Below are 6,000 nucleotides of genomic sequence, written 5' to 3'. Positions count from 1 at the left end.
CTGTGCGTATGCGTGTAGGCTTTTTCGCGTGCGATTATTTCTCTTTTCATACACGCGTATAATAGGTATATAATAACTATATAATAATAACCTATATTGTATATATACGTAATATAATAATATAAAATACCTAAACCTACCTACCGCGCGACAGAATTTTTTTTTCTACTTCAACGATTATATAGTAGCGATGCAACCATATTAATATCGCTATGATTGTTTTTATAAAATGCGACCGACTCCGACGCAGCTGTATACCTATAATCTATATATAGCATGACGTATTTCAAGACAACGCGAATTTTTTTCCAAGTTATTTCGTACACGACATAATTAGGTATTCCATTTAATTAAACTTTCTATAAAATATCACATAAATACACCAATTTTTTTTTAACATAAATATGTTTTCGTGCTGGGTATATGGATATTATTTTATATTCTAACCGATTTTGCGAACGCTTTGTTTATCACCATAGAAACGAATAAAATGTAAAAATTACCCAATTCCCACTATAGGTGTATATACAATTAATGATTAAGTACTTATTTATACATATTTATGATTCATAAATTTGTTTCGATGTGGAAAATATCGAGCCGCGTACATTGCGTGCTACGTTCTTCTACATGGTGTTTTTATACATACCTACGTGGAAATAATCTACATTTAAAAAAATATAAAATACAATATTTTCTGGAAACAGATCAACGATTGTATCGACCAGATCAGTTTATTATTTTTTTTTTGTAAATAAAAATGAATAGAGGAAGCTGCAGTTTAATACAATACTTTTTTTAATTAGAGAATAAAATATGTATCACAGATAAATCTATTACTAAATTAATGTATAGCTATATAATCATGTATTTTGAAATAAGATATCTTATTTTCCTGTTTATTCGTACTTATATATTTACGGTATATATCTACCTACTTTCCATTATATTGAAGGTATATACGCGCAGAATTATTTATTTTTCGGACACCTACGCCAAAATAAGATTGTAATATATCATATATCCATGCCATTAGATTAAATTTAATTTTGTATTCTTTTTTAATCATATTAACTATAGAGTATAGACATTTATACGTGGATAATATAATAGGTCCACGTTAACATATATACTAACGTATATACGTTAACATGATAATATATAGTCACATATAATATAGCCATAGATTTGTTCATGTATTTACTTTATAATATAATGTATACATACCACTAATAGGTAGAAGTAGTAATTTTGAATCTTAATGGAAAATATTTTTGGAACTGATATTTTCATTTTAGCTGAAGAAAATTGTATAAACTGATTATATTTACAACTAGCTATACATACGAAAAACCTAAGCTTTGTATTGTCTTTTTTAATTTCAATCCTTCTTGACTAAAAAAAATGTCTTAACTTTAATAGACTTTCGTCGTATATAGTTATAGATAACTCTGGGCTATGACATGCAATCTCCCCTATTGTAAGGTTCATACTGCTATATAATATAATATTATATATATTCTACCTATAAACCTATTATCAAGGATTATTTTCCTTTCATAGGTATCCATATTTGAATTAAATTACGTGAGTAATAAAGTATAGGTACGTCAAGTAAACCATCGAATTGGGTTAGTAATACGTTAGTATATACGTTAATATATTAGTCCGATACACACACACACACACACAAACATGTGGTCAATAGTGAAATAACTGCAGTCAATATAATAAATGATTAATATGATGGGAACACTATACCTGTTTAGGTACAAGTCTGTATATTAGTACTTTTCTTAGTTAATGAATAACTCAAATAATGTTTCTAAGAATATTTAAGATTATTCGTTGTGGTAATCACCATGAACTCACTGATTGTATATGTATATTAAGTCAAAGTTAATGATATTATGATTGGTATAAAATGGATACATCATAATATATGGATATTAGGTGACTTTACAGCCGGTAAGATAATCGATAAATAAATATGATTTCACTTGTATAGATCTTATATAAAAATATATATTTAAAATATTATTATAATAATAAGTGATATTTTAAAATAGCAAGTATACCTATATTTTTTATTTTTTTTTATTGATCAAGAAGCCCGGCAACTATGTGGCCATTAGCTGTTTGTTTTTGGTTTGTAGGAGAGAAATTTGTAGGTTGTTAAACACATGTGTTTTTGGTTTGGCAGATTTTTTAGTGGGCACCCGTAGGTATCTGCCATGCCCAGGTGGAGGATGGCGGCACTTCTCTCCGGACACCGTGACTTGCCCGAAGAAAAATGCCGCCCGCGGTCGGGTTCGAACCGGCGCCGGTGTGCGTTGCTACCGACGCCTTAATGCGCTCGCCCACTCCGTCCACCATACCTATATTTTGTTGATAATTATAATTGATATACTATAATAATATTTTTTTATTTACGGATAAAATATAAAATATTCCAATATTACCCACTCTTACTTAATCAGTAATCACTAATCACTAAGGAACCCAGACCAATGTGTGACATGCCACTCATGCAACATGCCCCTATCAATTGAACACATAATCATCAACTGCCCCAAATTTTTATCTTCATGTCATCTTCTCAAAAATCCTACATCACTCGAAGAAGCCCTCAACCAAAACAACATCTCCAATATTTTCAATTTTTTTAAAGTAATTGGTCTAGACGATAAACTATAAATTTCCTGTATACATCATGTTTCTTTTCTCTTTTTAATATTGTATAAAACTTTTAGCTTGTAAATTTCACTAGGCTAATAATCTTTGTAATTGAAGCCTTAAAAAATAAAAATAAAAATAAAAATAAAAAAAATATAAAATATATTACAGTCGGTACCATAGATCTATATAAACAAAGTTTATAACTAGTTTATAGGTCTAGGTTGGTACCTACTATATCATGGTATATATCAGATTATAAATTATAATAATCAAAATCGATAAGATATCCGTTACGATAAATTAGATATACGTTTATAGAAATGTTATTAGCTTGTTCTACACGATATTCCATTTACTATAGGTACCTATGGAAAATATTATGCTATACAATATTAGTATGCCAATGTATCAACTATAGTCGTATTTTGTAGATGTTTAAATATACATTATTATTTTATTTTTACCTAGTTTCTAAATTGTTTTATTAACAAACAGATACATTATATTCGTACTTTGTACTGTCACATAAATAATAGACCTATTTAGCTACCTGTATAGTTTGCTAACTGCTATAAGTGCTAACTACCGTTGGTGGAATAAATCGAGTTAATTGTTACTACAATGCAAATTACGTCAATATTCTGGTATATTATATTATAAGCACGAATTGTTTGGTTAAATAATAACATAATATTATACAATTTCTATTATATCCCTGCGATGCTTGAAAGTTGAAATTAACAGTTGAGCTTACCGTTATTAATAATATATACAATCTTTGCGATATAATTATAGTTCAGTGAACCATATGCCAATATGTAATATGAATCGGATAATATGCGCATGAAATATTACGAAATATACCACACACGATACTTAATATTATTATTAAGAAAAAACATTATAATACAAACCATACAATAACGATATACCGGAAACGTTCTTCCACATTCTTCCGTACAATCATACGTAGTGCGTAATCAAAAACTGACATAGGCATATTCTGCAGCGTGACTAAGACGAGTGCGTCGTACTGCTATTATATTATATTATTATTAAACACGGTGTTATTACGTTTTTTTTTTTTTTTTGTAGTTTTTTTTATAGGACAATATCTTATACCATCATCCAAACCACCAAAAACCCAAACATTAAACGCACTCAGAACACAAATTACAGAGTATTATACCTGCAGTACTCGTGTGTGCATCACCGTATATAAAATAATATATGTGCAGGACGCAGGTACACTTATTATATATATGCGACTCCCCCGGACGACCGCAATGTTTATCCTTGTCCGGGTTAATGGCTATTATTCTTTCGACCCGCTGCTGCAGCAGTAGGGTTTTCATTTACAATCGTCTCACCTCCGGGGCCACCCATGGAAGGCGAAGTAAGAGGTTCTCTCGATATCATAAGACCAAAAAAAAACTATAATTAAATAAAGGGTCTCTCTCCATCTCGCTCTCTCCCTCCATCTAATCTCTGATCTTTCTCTCGTTCACTCTACACAAAGCTGTCATTTTTCTCCGTGAGAAATATAATAAATGTAACGCGTTTATCGTGCAATCCGTGTATAAAATCTGTATCGTGATTTCGAAGAGTAACAATAGTAATAACAAGTAATAACGTCATATTATTATATTCATAATAATATGTAATACCCGTAGTATGGCAGCGTCGTATACAGCTGTAGTGTATATATGGTAAAGGCGAAACGATTTTATGATCCATATATATAATATAATATCATACATTGTATCATAGAATAAGGATCGGATGATAGCGAGGGGTTAATCTTCGTCGAGTCGGTATCGTGAATAGGAGGTAGGTTAGATATATTATAATATACGCATATTATATATAATATACGCATATTAAGTGCCTCGTGGGCGAAATCGACGTCCGCCCCGACCCGCGGCGCTGCCGTAAACCTATATAATAATAATAATGATGATAATATTAATACAGCCAGGTATTGTACTATTACACAGCTGGTCACCAGTATCTAATCGCATGCGTCGAGTGCGCAAATAATCGTACCTACTTATGATTATTATAATTTATATAATATACACGCGTGTAGGCACCGATGGCCGAACGTTGCGTGGCACAGCGAGTAAATCGCCGTGGTTTTAAAATATGCGATGTATTTAAGACTTTATAGATGACGTCCAGAAATATTGTTTCTTAGAATATTCCGTATTCGCCCGGACTATAATCCTGTACAGATAAGACACAAAAATAATACGAGAAGAACACTGACTGCGCGGGCGCACAATATTTTATAGTTTTTATTATTTTTCGATATCGCTAAGACTAAAAAAGGTATGATAGGTTTAAATCTGTTATTTTATGGTCTTCGAACATGAAATATAAGTGATTTCGGACAATAAATACGATATTATGGCACAATTAAATAGTTCTCTTATTTTTATATGGTGAAATTTGATTTCATACGTCAGCTATATATTAACTGTAGGTAGTCTTCTCGGTTCTTTCCGTTACGAAAACATTAAAAAAATTATAAATTATTATAATCACACAACAACTAATTATGGACAATGGTACTGACATGGGATCAATTGTAATTTAAAATTTAAATATATATCATAGATTTGATTTTTGTAAATTTAATTTAAATTGCCTATATAAAACCCCTTAAAAGTGAATGAGTGTCATCCCCAATGCTAGTTGTAATAGATAATAATATACACTATACCTACCTTTGATCATGAAATCTAAGCCAACCAGTGCAGCAGTAAGTATATATTATCATTATACGCCGTCAAAGCCAGTGAGACATTAAACTTTAAAATAATAATCTGCTTAATAATACATGGTGAATAGTGATATATATATAATATATTATGATAAAACGAAATGAAACCAAACTAAATATTATGATAACAAAATTGACAATTTACTTTTTATGTTTCTAGTTTTTCGTGAGTGATATATAAATTGATTTAATTGTATTTACAAATTAGAAAATAAAATATTTAACTTTTATTTTTTTAACAACAGTAAAACAACTTATCTCGTACGAGCTTTAAATACATTTATCCGGCAATGAAGGTTTGATAAATTGGTAACTATAATAATTAATAAATGGCCCACTGGCATGATTGATAACAATAGATTTTAGTTAATCTGTTCAAGTAAAATACATTAGATAATATATTGTACACCCTATTAAATATATATATATATATATTATATTATTATACCCTTGACATTATAATAATAACAAGAGGTGTGTTCGCACGAGTATATATTTATATTGTCATCGATAACTCGGCGTTCTTTTTCCCGACA

The sequence above is a fragment of the Metopolophium dirhodum genome, chromosome 4 (assembly GCF_019925205.1).
Source record: "Metopolophium dirhodum isolate CAU chromosome 4, ASM1992520v1, whole genome shotgun sequence".
Taxonomy (NCBI): Eukaryota; Metazoa; Arthropoda; class Insecta; order Hemiptera; family Aphididae; genus Metopolophium; species Metopolophium dirhodum.
This window is presented reverse-complemented; position numbering follows the sequence as displayed.